Here is a 16891-nt window from a genome sequence, read left to right as displayed (position 1 = left end):
ATAACTAGCCAGCTTACCTGGGAATCCCATCTTTGAGTCCCAAGATCTGTGATTACATGTGAGCTACCATGCCTTCTAGGCATTTACATAGATGTTAGCGGTGAAAACTTCAGATCTCACACTTGTGCTGCAACTTGTGCACACTGAGTAATTTCCCCAGAAACACCACTCATATAAGTTTTAAATATTTTTATTTGTTTGTTTAAGACACACAGAGAGAAAGAGTATGGTCAGCTAGGGCCTCCTGCTACTGTAAAACTCCAGATGCATGCACTACTTCGTGCATCTAGCTTTCCATGGATAATTTGGAATTAAATCTGTGCCATCAGGGTTTACAAGCAAGTGCTTTTTCATTAAGCCAACTCTCTAGCACCCCCAATATAAGTTTTTGACAATGTGCCTTAATTCCCTTCTCTAACTAGACTGAAAACCCTAAAGATTTCCTGACACTTAAAAGAACAAAATGTATGTGCTATAAGCAGTCATGAAAGAAGTAACAACCTTGAGTGTGATAAACACGTTGCCATGTGGTTTGGTTCACCAGACTTCAGTGCTTGAGTAATTCTCCAGGAACATGCTTAGCGCAAGAGATAAACTTGCAAAGTGCTAAATGAATACCAATTTGCTTTCCCAGACTCCCTGCAGTCTGCTTTGTGACTGGCCTTGCTCTTGCCAAACCTACTATTAGAACCTACTATTGGAACATATACTGGGTTTAGATGAAGAGTGAGGTCAAAGGAGGAAGCAAAAAATAAAAGGGGAGTGATGGATTTGTAAATTCCAGAGTAAGGTTCTACCTGCCAAAGGCCATTACTGTGCAGAGACCCCCTGAGTGAAGCCACTGTCACCATGTCTGACCAGGAGAAAAAGCCTTCAACTGAGGATTTGGGTGATAAGAAAGAAAGTGAATACATTAAATTAAAAGTTATTGGACAGGATAGCAGGAAGATTTACTTCAAAGTGAAAATGACAACACATTTAAAGAAATTCAAATAATCATACTGTCAAAGACAGAGAGTTCCAATGAATTCACTCAGGTTTCTCTTTGAAGATTAGAGAATTCCTAATAATCATACTCCAAAAGAACTGTGAATGGAGGCAGAAGATGTGATTAAAGTTTATCAGGAACAAACAGAGTGTCATTCAAGAGTTTTTTATTTTTTTATTTTTTTCTTTCCCATCAATCCTTTTTTATTTTATTTTATTTTTTTATTATTATTTATCTATTATTTTATTTTTTATTATTATTTATCTATTTGAGAGAGACAAACACAGAGAGAACGGCAGAGAGAAAGAGACAATGGGCACACTGGGGCCTCCAGCCACCGTGAACTCCAGACGCATGCGCTCCCTTGTGCATCTGGCTAACGTGGGTCCTCAAACTGGGGTCCTTAGGCTTCACAGGCAAGTGCTTAACCGCTAAGCCATCTCTCCAGCTCTCCTTTTTTATTTTTAAAAACTAATTCTTTTTTAGTATTTAATGCTGGCATTCCACCTCTTTAGAACTTATTGTGATTCGAATCCTAGTGTTCAGTGTCCATTGCTGGTTGTTTTTTGTGCTGATTTGTAGTGTTCAGACATCAGCCTTCATCATATTGCCTTTTCCCTTTTAAAACTTTATGTGTGCTCAGAGAGGCCACCTTTTTTAGGACTGCATTTTCAGGTTTGTGGTGATAAATAATATTGACCAATTTGAACATTTGTAATGACCTTCTAATTGGCCCTGAAGCTGTAGCATGTAATTGCTTCACTCCTGGACTATGATTTTTAGTGGAAGGTGGAAGATTTTCAGAGAACTGAACTATGGGAAAATGACCTATCCTCAACTTGAAGCAACCTGTAAAATCTGAGGGTCTGGACCAACAGTACCAAGTTTGGAGTCAAGTGACAGACACGATGAGGTCATGACTAACTCTGAAGATGGATTCTCTGAGAAAGAAAACATTTTAACACAAAAAAATACTCTCAGAAGATTCCAGAAAAGTTCTAATTTTCATGAGCATTTAATAAAATTACTCATGCTTACGTGTCTTCAAGAACACTGATCTTTTTATCTTTTATTTTTTTGTACTTTTTAGCTTGGGACATGGGTTTTCAATGGACACCATACCAGCTGGAAACAAAAATCAGTAGCAGAGGACCCTAAGCTAGAAAAAGGCTATGGGGGGGGGGGAGAAGATAGAAGGACTTTAGGGGATGGTATTGTATGTATGGAAGTAGAATAACAGATTATAGGGAGGGGAAAGGCCTAAGCTATGTCCGGAGAAGAGATTGCATAAAAGAAGGGTGGGGGGGAGGGTCAATAAAAATTCAAATATTTTGAATAAGACATATGAAAATTTACTTTCTTGAATAACAGCACATCCAAAAGCCATAGATTGTTACTAGAAAATTTTCACTGCCAGGGATGGGATACCTTCCAGTGAGTTGTTGGCCAGGGAAGTTCCTGTTGCCTCTAAAACATTATAGGCTATTACCAAGGCCCTTGGTTTCCCATGAAAAAGAGATGGTAAGACCCTATTGCTGAAGACTTCACATGCCTGAGAGGCAAAGTCACTGTAAAATCAAGCTGGTGCTGAGAAGAAAACCTTCTCCGTATAGCCCAGCCAACTGAAAGCTGGAAAAAGCTGCACTGTATGCAGCCTTATGGGAGACAGAAGTCATCAGTGGTGAAACCAGTGGACACTGGAAGCCTCAAGTTTGTCCAGACAGGAAAAATGACTGAATGAGCACAACAGTGGCATGTCTGCTCTGGGAGAAACTAACTGCTCTCTAATTGGACTGAAGGCCCACTCAATGGGAGGGAATATGTGCTTACTGAAAACCTAATCAAAAGCCTATGGCAGGGGAAGTCATGAGCCTTTGGGGTATAAAGCCTGCTCTTGTCTGGGTAAATGCATATATTACTCTCAAGAAATTGCCCTGAAATCACTATACTTAATGTTCATATTCATATATTAATGCTACTCTCACTTTTGGTTAGAGAAGCTTTTCTTTTCAAATGGCTGTGACCACTGGGATGACCCAAAAGGCAACAAAGTGCTTAGAAGAAGGGACTGAGGAGTGTCCAGCACTGAAACATCTCACACTTGTCAAGGCTCAGGGTCCATTGTGGAAGAGGTGGCAGAAAGAATGTAAGAGCCAAAGGAAGGGTACCACTCCTTACATCTAATTGTCTGGACAGAAATTGGCCTCGATATCCAAGATCTCACAGTGCCTAGCAATATCTACACAAGACCCTCATAATAGAAGAAAAAGATGATGACATCAAATTAAAAGAGAGACTAATGGAGAGAGGGAGGGGATATGATGGAGAGCAGAGTTATGAAGGGGAAAGTGGGGGAAGGGAGGGAAATACCATGATTTGTTGTGTGTTCATAAAGAAATTGTCAATAATATATATACATATATGTTTTTAAAAAAAGAAAGTAAAATGTGGTACCTGTGTTCCTTCCAATGTTGTATCTGCAAGACAAATACAACCATTAAGTTCCATTGCCCTGCCCTGTCTGTGAGCTCTTGCACAGTTCTGATTTCATGAGTAGGACCAAACATTAAATAATGGAAACTTTCTTGCAAGAGAAAATCTATATGAATTTTGCAGAGCTGTTTCTCTTGCTTTCATCAAGCATACTGAAAATTACTGTGGCTACCACCAGCAGTCAGGTGGTGGTGTTCCGTCCTTGTAGAGGCTAGCATTGTCCCAGGGTCTACATTCAGATTTGACAATAGAGATTGCATCTAGTGGAGGAAAATGCATGCCCACCTAATCTCAATGGAATTGGCCCTTGTTTTGTTACACTGTAGATGTGCTAGGGGGAAAATGTCTGAAAGTAGATGAAAGATAACAGCAGCCCCTTAAAGGATATAATTCTTGTATCAGTAAAGAAAATCATTCCATAAAACATATCTTCTTCTGACCAAAAGGAATCTTCTCCAAATTGGAATTATGTTGGGGAAAATGAGGGTATTCTGTTGTGCTTAGGTGGTGCAGGCCAGTAAACCACCCATGTTATGATCCAGACCCCAGTCCTGAGCCATCCTACTGTAAGAAGGAAGCAATCTCAGGTTGCAGATGCAGCAGATGCAGTGAGCAGGGGATGGGAGCTACTTCTGTCTATAACTAGCTTCTGGCTCTGGGGCTTCACAGGCCCGACCACAGTAACCATGCCCACTTTGCATTGGGCGGTTGCATGCTACCCCATGGGCCCTGTCAACTTGGGATCCCATTAACCTTGTTACATTTATTTAGGGGCTGAATGCAATAGACACAGTTCCAGCCACAATTCTAACCTACCAGAAAAGAGGACTGCAATGTTGTATAGATACTTAAAAGTTAGTATCTTTCCTTTCCGCATTTCTTCCTCACAATAATGTGAAAAGAATGTTCACAATAAACTCCCAGTGGGGTTGAGGAGAGTGAGTAAACTAGTGGTAAGGTCTAGTATAGTGACACACCCAATTTCACATTTCAATAACCCTAAACCTTACCACCCTTTCTCCACATTAAACCAGGGGAGATTAGACAAATTCACTGTCTTAATTGTGGGCACCTTTGGCTCCGTGTGTCATCCAAACAACTTTCAGTCCTTTCTACTTCACTGAAAAACAACATTAAATACAGACTCTCTGCTAACTAGGCCTATTCTATACCTTCCAATCTGACCCAATCCAAGTTTTTGGTTTCTTTCATTAATCTACACCCTTAAGAACCATTCCCACACATGTGTTCCAGATTAATTACTCTCAATATGATAGGAAATTAAAGTGGCATTTTTGGAAGAAGGTGCTTCTCCTCATGGATCACATTTTGTACAACTCTTTAACAGAACAGCTTAAAATCAAGACTCACTAGCAGTATGGGAGGAAGGAGTAAGAAGGACCTAGAGAGACTCGGGCCTGCACAGCACCTGCCTCACAGCAACCATCACAGTTTTGAAGCAGGTAGTTTACCAAGGATAGCTTAACAATCCAGGACCCCCACCAGCGTTGAGCTACACATATATCCCTCTCCTGACAAAGCAACTGGTCACTCTGACACAACTACACCATAACAACTCCTTGCAACTCATGGTAAAGCACATCTTGGAACTAGAAGCACTGGGCCAATACAGTTTGGAATGGTTTTAAAGGTATATGCAGCGAAGCAAACTGTGGCCCATAGTGAAGTTAGGGAAAAACTCCTACCTACCATTTTATGCCTATACATGATCAGTTACATACATGATTAAAATCAGGTGCATCAGGGGAAAAGGCATGAAGAGTGAACAAAGGTTTATGTAACCCAAGACCCTCATTCAGAACAAAAAAATACCCACACCCTATCCCTAAGAACCAAATTTTTTCCTAAACCAACAACACGAAGCCCTGGACATAACCAGGGGCTCATGAGCAAATCTTACTCAGAGACCAATGCTTCTTTAGAGCGGAGTTACTTTGTAAGTTTGATTTGCTTTTGAATAAAAATACTTTGCTAAACCAGATGTGGTGGTACAAGCCTTTAATCCAACATTCAAGAGATAGAGGTAGAAGGATTGCCAGGAGTTCAAGGCCACCCTGAGACTATACAGTGAATTCCAGGTCAGCCTGATCTAGAGTGAGAACTTACTTCGAAGAACAAAAAACAAAACAAACAAGCAAATAAAACTAAATCCACTGCTATTCTATTTGCTTTTTAATTCTTTGAACAAAATATCAAAAACGTGGTCACATTTGCTCAAGACAGGTGCATATAATAACAACTTCCTTAGTCAAAGAGCTTGAATTTTTTCTGATATATGGAGAACTTTTTTCTACTAGCAGAAATTTAGGTGTTTTATGCCTCCAGATACACAAGGGCATTTTTAAAGTGGGTCTTTTTGAAGTTACCAAGACCTTCATCTGGTCTTAATATAGACACAACAGGCCTCCAAAATAGCATTAGACTCCCATTGTTTCCCTGTTAATGCTCTCATTTTAATGGTAGACACTCTGTGAGTCAAGAAAGTAAATTTACATTATTATTCAGTCAACTATAGAATGAGAGTCTGGGTTTGGGTTTTAGAATCTCAGCCCCTCATTCAAAATCATACAAAACTAACATAAAATGGATGAAATACTCAAACTTGAAAACTCATCTATACATCTAGAAGAAAAAAGAAAATCTCTACAGTATTGTCTTGGAAATGTGATTACATTTATATGACTTCAAAAACGTAAGACATGACGAGCAAAACTGGCCAAATGTCAGGACATCCAACCACAAGGTTTCAGCAGAGCTGCTATCGAATGCTGTCTTCAGCATGGCATAGCTGTTGCCCTTGCCAACTCTCAAGTGGGTGTGGTGACATTTATGACACACACAAGATTGTCCCCACTAATGTTTTGTCGTGGGGGACAGGTAATCGGGAGGCCCCACCTAGGATCACTTTGGCTATGCAGAGTCTTTGTGGTTTCCTATGAGTTTTAGAATTATTTTTCAGTATATGTGAAGAATGTCACTAGAAACTTGATAGATATTACATCAGAACTTCCTTTTTGACTTTTCTTAAATTTTTTATTATAGACATACTTAGTATGGACACATCATGTGTTGGTACCATCGTTTCCCTCGTCCTTGCCCCTATTCCACTGGGGACCCTTCTCAGTGGGTTTGCTTGTACTCCCCATGGGATGAGGGTTCTGCGTTGTGAGAGCAGCGGTCAGATATCTGGGGGAGGGGGCAATGCCTCTGGGTATGACATCTGATTACTTTGGTAATGTAGCTTTGTTTGTTTGTTTGTTTGTTTGTTTGTTTGTTTGTTTGTTTGAGGTAGGGTCTCACTCTAGTACAGACTGACTTGGAATTCACTATGTAATTTCAGGGTGGCCTTGAGCTCTCTTTGATGCTCCTCCTACCTCTGCCTCCCAAGTTCTGGGATTAAAGGTGTGTGCCACTTTGCCAGGCTAATGTAGCTATTTTTGCCATACTAATTCTTCTGATCCAAAAACACAGATCTTTGCATTTCCTTGTGCCTCTACAATTTAGTTCTTCAGTGCCTTGAAATTTTCATTGTTGAGATCTTTCTAAAAATATTTTATTTACTTCCTTAAGAGAGAGAGGGGAGAGAGAGAGAGAAAGAGAGAACTGGCATGCCAGACCTTCTAACCACTGCAAATGAACTCCAGATGAATGTGCCATCTTTTGAGTCTGGCTTATATGGATACTGGGGACTTGAACCTGGCTTTGCAGGCAAGTGTCTTAACATCTAAGTCATCTTTCCAGCCCCTATTGTAGAATCCTTTACTTCCTTGGTCAGATGCATTCTTAGGTGTTATTTTTAAATGTGCACTGAAAATTTATTGTAAGCTTTCTATTTTGATTTTAATAAATTTAAATTTTAGTTTTTAAAATTATACTCTTAATGCCTCCTCCCCTGTCCCCACTCTATTGAGGACCCTCCCTCAGTTAAGTTACTGGTATTCACTATAGGATCATGGGGTCTTCTCTCAGTCTCGGTTTGTGGGGAGGACCATGCCCTGGGCTAACTTTACACACTCTGCAGCTCTTAAAATATTTCCCTCTCTTATTCCTCATTGTTCCCTGAGCCTTGGCTGGTGTGTTATCCATCTGATATAGTGCTGAGTTCTCTGTAGTTCTGTATTTGATGAGGTTTGAGTGACCACACTGCTTGTCACATCTCCCTGGAACTGGTTGTCAGGTTAGCAGTGAGGGCAGTACTTGTGTCACCACTTCCTCTGCAATGTCTCCTGGGCTCTTGTAGATGTCAGACAGCTGGTCTGTCTTGTGGTAGGCAGTCAGTTATCCTTCCTTGTTGTATTGATGGATCCTGGATCTCCTCAATAGTCTTACCATCTGTAAAATAAAACAGGTTCTCCAACCAAAAATGATAGCAGCTTGAATTAAAGGGGATAAGCATAGACATTTAGAGTTGATATGTGTACTGCTCTTCTTTGCCAAAGAGCAGTGGAAGTTCTCTCTGGAGTCTATGAATTTCCTATCCATGGGATTATGTCTTGGTTCCCAGTGCTAAGTATGAATTCTCTCCCACTGAGCAGGTCTCATATTCCATGCTACAGTTGATTACCCATCTAGGCTGAGTGCCACTGCTGCACAGGTTTGCCTGACTGGCTGATTTCATAACTTGCAGTATCTCCTGCTTATCTACACTGTTGGTGATCATTATCCCCCAGCAGCTCCTGTAGCGCTTTCCAGCACTAGTCAGGAATGGGCTGGTTTCCCTTTCTTTTGCAGCATGGCCTCTCCATGTCCTGTGACTGCAGGCTGAAGTGTCTTCAGCAATAGGGTCTTACCTTTTAGCTCTGGCAGGTAACCAAGTGCTTTGGCAATGGCTTGTATTTTTGGGGGGACTTCATGGGTCTCCCTGACCAAAAGTTCACTGCAGAGAGTAACCCAGTTCTGGCCCTAGTATTTGCCAGCTGAAGCCTATGGTTTTAGGATTGAGCTATTTCTACCTTCTACAGGGCACTTCTCTCCAGGCCATCACCTTCCCAGCACACACACACACACACACACACACACACACACACACACACATCCTCTTATTGAGGGTTATATCTTGCACATTGCTGTCTAGGAGGCATGTTTCTATGGTACTGATGTATATTGTGATTAATTCTGTAGTTCCCTCTCTACTCATCCTCCCTTCCCCCTAGTCCCCATACCATTCTTCTCCCTATATTGTATTTTTTTCCTTCTGACCCTCTAATTGCTTGTTGAACAGCCATCCTCCCCTCACTCCCTATTTCCCTTTTCTCCTAGGTTCATTCTAGCTCCATGTCAGAACTCCTGATACTTATTACCACTTACAATCAACTCAAGTTGCTCCAGACTAGGAACCACATTTAAGAGAGACCATGTAGTATTTGTCTTTATGAGCCTGGGTGATTTCTCATTGTGATTTTTTTTTCCCCAAGTCCATCCATTTTCCTGACATTTTCATTATTTCATTTTGCCTTACTGCTCAGTAAAATTCCATTGTGTAGATGTGCCCTGTGTTCATTAAACATTCATCTGTTAAAGTGCATCGGGGTGCTGATTCCAGTCCCTGACTATTGTGAAGAGCAGTGAGGAACATGGTTGAGCAAGAGGCTCTGTAGTAAATAGTAGAGTCTTTCGGGTATATGCCCAATAGTAGTAAAGCTGGATAAAATGGTAGACAGACTTTCAGCTTTTTGAGGAGTCTCCATACTGATTTCCATAGTGGCTGTAAAAGTTTGCACTACCCTTCAGAAGTTGGTGAGGTTTCCTCTTTCCCCACACTCCTGACAGCGTGGTATTAGCACTTATTTGAACATCCCTATATGTATCACTCTTTTGAACTCTTTTGGATCTCATCTAATTCACTGATATTGGAGCTTCCATCAGAGTCCATAATCTTGGTCTCCATAGGATTCTGACTCAGTTCCTGTTCCAGCTATGGTTTTCTTTCCACTGAGCAGATCTCTTAGCCTCTGACCGATTTTTTTAACTGCCTTTATTTTTTTCAGGAGAAGCACTGGCAATGTACAAGAGGAACTATGTTGAAGGGTGAAGTGTCACTTCTATGGAACTATTTGCACAGAACAACATGTCTTTTAGGGCAGCCTAAATCCATGTTACTGATTATGGTCACCCATATTTAACTACATAATTATATTATCTTATTCCCTTTGAAGTGAGAGCTATGTTTCTGCATAGATACTCAAGAATCCACAATGATTACATTAAAAAATATATTTTCTTCCTTTACCCATCAACCAAAATAACAAACAGGAATGAAGCAAGCACTGCTTAGCTCACCACTCTTCTGGTCATGTCTGCTCAGTGATGTACTTCACGTGCATGCTTTACCCACCCTCACCCTCACACCAGCATAGGTCACTGTTTCTGCTTTTATCAGCACTGGAAATATCTGGCTCTTTATTGATTTCTGCTCCTGTTTCTTCCATACAACCCTTTTATAGCTTCTAGTCTCTACCAAGAACCTCTAATCATGAGTAATCCCTTCATCCAACCCAAGCTGCTAGAGGCAGTCTTGTATCCTTCTTTCTCCTGGTGGTCAAACAAGCTGGTTTTGCAGAAACCCCCAGGGAAAGAGGGCCTTCTTTAACATGCCAGCAGGGAATTCTGGAACAGTCTCTGGATACCTGTGCAAAGCTCCTCTGTCTGAGGAGTGGCCGTCAATATCTCTGTTTCTTAAAAATTTCTTATAAGAGGAAATATTTTCCTTCAGATCAGCCATGGACCCTGAGAGCTATATTTCCTTGCAACTTCTCCATTAGCAAAAACTGCCAAAAAGTAAGAAATCAGAGTGCCACTGTGTGGCAGCATGTGATACTTGCAGGACACCTGATAAACTCGGTGACCTGTTTTAGTCAAGGTTATCAGATAACTAGCTTTAGCCTAAAGTTGAAAGTCAGACTTCATGAGTCAGAGCAGTTTCATGAACCACCCTACTACATGTATCCAACCTTCCCACTTTGTTTTTCATAACATTCTTCTATTGACAATTCCCTGGATCAGCACAAGGTGGTTCTCACTCCACTGGTCACTGCCGTGAAGACCTGGAAGGAGAGGAAGGAATTTCTGACAGAGAATAAGATGACTTCTGGTGGGGAATAGAATATGGTAACAGGTCAATCTTTTCATCAATTTAAATTTCCAAGCCCTCATTCTCTATGAAAAAGTCACAACTGTTGTGTAGGACAATTAAGTCCCTACACACATACACCACATACAAACACAGAAGTCTCTCTAAAATTGGCATGGCACTTCTTATTGAGGTATAACAGAGAGAAATCAGCAGCTTGTGGTAACAGGACCTCAAAGTGATTAGCTTTTTCCTTGACTAAATGCAGAATATCACATTGAGCCTACATGAAGAACCTGACTTTTTTTTTCCTTATTTCTTTCCTGCAAAGTTATACCCTCTGGGAAAGATTTCTAGAAGTTTAATCTTACACCCTTCCTAGAGAACTAATATTTCTGGGAATATTGCCCCTTTCTCAGAAATCCTGAACCCTATCTAAATAAACCTTAAGATTTCCAAGGATGTTGTACCTTTCCCAGAGAACCCTGGCCCCCTACTAAGATAAACCTTGAGATTTCTGGGAACCTATCTCATATCCTGCTAAGCCTGGTCTTTCTCCCCTGAAGCACATCTCCAACCAATCACATAATGAGATATCTTCCTCCCTTCCTTCCTGTCCCACAGTATTCCCTCCCTTCTATCAAGTTCTAATAAACCTCTTCAAAATTCTATATTTCACTTTCCTGTGGTTTGTGAAATCTATTCATCAAATTCTTAAGACAAGAATCCAAAAAGGCCACTGACTCAGTGGAAACTTTGTGTGAGACCATTAAGTGTCTGGTGCCTCAGTTCCTGAGTTACTGCCCATCTTAGAGCTAAGATTGTGTCACTCTTAACAATCACATCCCAAAATTCCTATAACACTAATCCTGAAGAATAGGCCCAAAACAGTGTTCATCTGCATAGCTCTCTCCTGCTTTCTGAGTTTTCAAGGTCCTTCTGATCATCTTCCCTCAGCCTCAGTTTCTGGGCTTTGGGTTTTTTTTTATTTTTGCCTCTAAAATGTTGGAAAATAACACATTTAGTGCAGGGTAATATTCACATTATTTAAGTAACTAATACAAGTCAGTACCAATATGAAAAGAAACCCAAATTAAACTGAACAAATGACCTCAGTGGATACTTCTCAAAGGCAGCCATGTGACTGGACACCTGGCTCATGAACCAGTGCTCTGTATAACTCAGAACTAGAGGAATGCAAATAGAAACCCTAGGAGATGCCACCTCATCTTTATTAGAAGTGCTGCTGTCAATAAAATGAAAACTAGTATCATGAAGATGCACAGAAAGACAATATTTTATGCAGTGGTACTGGGGATAAAGATTAGTACTGTTGTCATAACAATGATAGTTATTACATGGATATTCCTCAAAAAAAATACTGTGCTATACACTGTAGTAGTGGCTTCAGAGCAGTAGATATATACTGAAAGTTACTGAGGAAATGTGCAAAACATCATATCTTTGCTCAAATATTCATCACACATTAGTTACAAACAACATAAATATGATCTCAATGTTAGTGTGGTTCAATTAGATAAGAATGAAAATAACAGTGTGCACATACAAAATACAGAATCAATGATATATTAACAAAAGTTTAATCCTATCATTTAACAGAAAATGGATTAGCCTAGCAGACATTATCCTAAGTGAAATAAGCCAGGAACATGAAGCGCAGACAGCACAGAATCACACTCACAAGCAGGGTGCCAAGAAAGTCTAACTCATAGAAACTGAGAAGTGGCAAAGGAAGTGAAGAAATGAGAAACTGTTGGTCAGAAAATCCATATTTTTAATTAGAAACAAAGAATAGGTTGTAAAATCTACCCACAGCAAGATCACTATTAGGCGTCATGATGTATATGCACACCAATTCTCTTTCTCTCATTCACTCACTCTCTCTTTAAAAAAGAAAGAAAGAAAGAAAACTGAAGATGCCTGTATCTGCAATATCATGATTCTGAAATTTCTTTATCAAAATTAACTTGATTTAGTAATACGGATATACGGCATATTTATTTCGAAATATTTCATTCTGCTAATCAAGTATAAAACTCTGAGTATGAATTGAAAAGGTGAATAAATAATTTTGATAAAGAAATTCTGTGGCTGGATGGCTTAGCAGTTGACGTGCTTGCCTGCAAAGCCAAAGAAGCAAGGTTCAATTCCCCAGGACCCACATAAGCCAGATGCACAAGGTGGTGCATGCATCTGGAGTGCATTTGCAGTGTCTGGAGTCCCTGGTGTGCCTATTTTCTCTATATGCCTCTCTCTCTCTCTCTGTGTGTGTGTGTGTGTGTGTGTGTGTGTGTGTGTGTGTGTGTGTGTGTGTGTCATAAATAAATAAAAGAAATTCTGGTCTTGTGCTACTGCAGCTATGACTCTTTTTATAATAAATGTTAGAGATTTCAATCATTAATGCAACTTTTCAGCTGGGAAATGGGTTTTCTCAAGTCATCATTTTGATCCCTACTTTGACCAGTGATATTAAGAGTAGCTCACCAAGGAGGGTTTTGGCACCAGCGTGGAGGTGCATGGCCTTGTGCGGCTGGCGCGGGAGCCAGGTTGTGGAGGAGAGGGTCGCGCCGTTTCTGAAGCACGGGGGTGCAGAGAGAAGACTGACATGGAAGCGGCTGGGGAACACTAACCCTTCCCACCGCGCGGATGAGGAATGGCCGCGGTGGAACAAGACTCTGCTCACCTCGTGGCCACGACAGCCGTGGGCATGCTGGGCACCACCTACACCGCTGTGCCCCTCTATAGGCTCTACTGCCAGACTAGTGGTCTTGGAGGACCAGCAGTAGCAGGTCATGCATCAGACCAGATCGAAAACATGGTGCCTCTTAAGGATCGTATCATTAAGGTCACCTTTAATGCACATGTGCATGCAAGTCTCCAATGGAACTTCAGACCTCAGCAATATGTGGTACCAGGGGAGACTGCACTGGCATTTTATAAAGCTAAGAATCCTACTGACAAGCCAATAATTGGAATCTCTACATACAATGTTGTACCATTTGAAGCCAGACAGTATTTCAAAAAAATACAGTGTTTCTGTTTGGAAGAACAAAGGCTTACTTCCCAAGAGGAGGTAGATATGTCAGTATTTTTTTTTTACATACTCAATTTGCAGAAGATCCAAGAATGGTGAGCGTTGACCTCACCACTCTTTCTTATACTTTATTTGAGGCAAACGAAGGGTCCAAGTTGCTAGTCCCAGGCTATAACTGAAGGAGCTCTAAGACCTGCTTCAAAATTTGTGATTTTTGAAAAATCATGCATCCTGCTTTCTCAAAGGAGAAATATTCTACAATAAAGAAACCTTCTAATTTAAACGATTCTGCATTTCGTTTTCCCGAACTTAATTTACCCCACCTAAAACTGAGAGAGGAGATGGGGATATGGCTCAGTGATGAAAGGTGATACTTGCTTCAGAGCCTGTTGTTGGCCCTTGGTTCTACCAGATCCAGGTCCGTTCCCCAGCACCCACGTAAAGCCAGATGCAAAAAGTGGTGTATGTTTTGGAGTTTGTTTGCAGTAGCAAGAGACCCTGCTGTGCCTATACATGCACACACAAACAGATCAATAATAATTTTTAAAAAAATACCATGTTCAATTTCTTTTTAATCAAAAGAAGCTCACATATCTAGACTAATATATATGTAATAAGCAACCTAAGTTTGATAGTATTAAAAAATGCTTAGATACTTCAGCTTAATTCTACAGTCGCCTTTTAAATTCGTACTTCATATTTTCAGCAATGAATCTGAGAATTTTTTAAATTTATGTCCAGGTTTATTTGTTTTGGTCATAGGCCAGAACATGTCTCTAAAATAGTTGGTGCTATTTTCCTTATGTAGGCACTGTCACTATTGTAAAAAGTCAAAACACTAAATTCTAATGGCTTGTTCAAAGATCATATGCTTTTTTTTTTTTTTTTTTTGAGGTTGTATCTGGCTGTAGACCATTCTGACCTGGATTTCACTGTATACTCTAAGAAATCCTTTTACCTTTGTTTCCCTAGTGCTGGAATTAAAGGCGTGCACCACTACACCCAGCATAGATTGCATGTGTATATATTTATTTTGTTGTTGTGCTTTTGAGTCAGGGTCTCATTCTACCCCAGGCTGACCTGGAACTCAGTCTGTAAACCCAGGCTGGCCTCAAACTCACTGCAGTCCTTCTTCCTCAGCCTCCTGAGTGCTGGGACTAGACATGTGTACTACCACACTAAACTTGAATTTCTTTTAAGATCGAGGGCTATTTTTATATTGAGAGACTGGAGAGATAGTTACTGAAGAGATTTAAATAGAAGATAAGAATTACACCTATTATAATATGCTACCATTTACCGTCATAGTTCCAAGACTCGAAGATGTAATAAGGATGGGTTGTGAAGATTTACTGACATGAAAGTTTCTGTTGGGGGGGGCACTGAAAAAGACATTAAATTATTTTAATAATAATTTATTTTTAATTCTAAAAAAGAGTAGTTCACCATTCTTGTCACATATGCTTGAGAAAATATTCAAAAGTATAGGACACTTGATCACCCAGACACTGGCCAATAAGTATTGACGAGGATCGACCAATTTCTAGTCTTCCTCAGTGTGACCCTTTGCCTCTTGTCTTAGAGACTTGTGAGAATAATAAATTTGATTTCCAACTCTCTCCTTTGTCTTCATGTCACTACTTGACTAATCAGGATATGATTGTGTATCTGAGCCAAAACACATATCCTCAGAAATATTCAGAATAATGCTGGAAAACATACCTGGGCACCATCACACTACATAGTGAATTGCAGGTCAGCCTGGACTAGAGTGAGACACTACCTTGACAAATGAAAGTAATAAGAAGATGAAGAACAAGGAGGAGGAGGGGAAAGTTAAGCATCACACAGTCTTTAATGTCATCTTAAAGGCACAGTCCTACTGCATTAAAATAAACATATATATTGTACCTTCACAGCTAGATTCCAAAATGGTTTCTCTGTACAACAAAAGTGTACAAGTGAGATAAGGGACTTCTGGGTACGATGATGGCTTAGGAGCAATGCCAAACCAGCCTAGGGAGAGATTTAATCAAAACCCCAGAAAAATACACTTTTTTATGAAAAGTGAAGGAGTATGGGTTACTCTTAGACACAGCAGAGAAGCTGGAGAAACCAAGACCCACCAGAAAGGAAGAAAATGGCCAGAATCCCACACAGATGATCGCAGCTGCAATCCATGAGCCAAGCTGGGGCAATCCCACCAGATGCACCAGGCGGCAGCAGCAGAAACCAAGCAACAGATTTTTCAACTCCATCAGCCTTCTTGAAAAGTTAAGAAATCTGAAGGAAAGACAGGTATCTATCCATATTGATGGAGAAATATGGAAATTCCACAACAAAAACAGGCTACAGGATTTCATGACAACTAAACCAGCCCTACAGAAAATACTTGAAGGAATTCTTAATACCAAAGAGAAAGCAAAACAACACAGGGGGAAACAGGAAAAATAAACTACACTCAAATAACAGTTAAAACAAACAAGTAAAGGGAAAACAGGAAACACTACAAAATAAGAAAAATGGTGAGAATAAATGCATATCTTTCAATAATAACTCTTAATATCAACGGCCTCAATGCACCATCCAAAGACACAGGCTTACAGACTGGATTAAAAGGCAGGATTCTGCCATATGTTGCCTCCAGGAAACTCATCTCTCAATAAAAGATAGATACCACCATAGAGTGAAAGGATGGAAAATGATATTTCAAGCAAATGGGCCTAGGAAATAAGCAGGGGTTGCTATCCTAATATATGAGAAGAAAGACTTCAAACAAACATTAGTGAGGAAAGATAAATAAGGTCATTTTATACTGATTAAAGGAACACTCCAACAGGAGGACGTTATAATCCTAAACATATATGCAACTAACATGGGGGCTCCAAGTTTCATCAAACAAACACTATTAGAGTTAGAATCACAGATGACATCAAATACAATTGTAGTGGGGGACTTCAACACCCCACTCTCATCAATTGACAGATCATCCCAGCAAAAAATGAACAGAGAAACATCTGAATTAAATGATGTCATGTAACAAATGGATCTAAGAGATATCTATAGAATATTCTATCCAAATGCTGCAGAATATACATTCTTCTGAGCAGCACATGGAACATTCTCTAAAATACACCATATATTAGTACACAAAGCAAATTGCAGAATTATAGGAAAATTGAAATACTCCCTTGTGCTCTATCTGACCACAGTGGGATTAAACTGCAAATCAGCAACAAGAAAAGCTACAGAGCATACAGAAATT

General features: G+C 40.1%; 2 pseudogenes; both read left to right on the top strand.

Annotated features, from left to right (window-relative positions):
- Positions 1–849: 849 nt before the first annotated feature.
- LOC123453581 lies at positions 850–3689 on the top strand (annotated as a pseudogene).
- Positions 3690–13108: 9419 nt separating this feature from the next.
- Positions 13109–13805, top strand: LOC101596443 (annotated as a pseudogene).
- The last annotated feature ends 3086 nt before the right edge of the window (positions 13806–16891 follow it).

Source organism: Jaculus jaculus, chromosome 12, assembly GCF_020740685.1.
Source record: "Jaculus jaculus isolate mJacJac1 chromosome 12, mJacJac1.mat.Y.cur, whole genome shotgun sequence".
Taxonomy (NCBI): Eukaryota; Metazoa; Chordata; class Mammalia; order Rodentia; family Dipodidae; genus Jaculus; species Jaculus jaculus.
The sequence above is the reverse complement of the archived record's forward strand: the minus strand, read 5'-3'. Positions and strand labels throughout refer to the sequence as shown.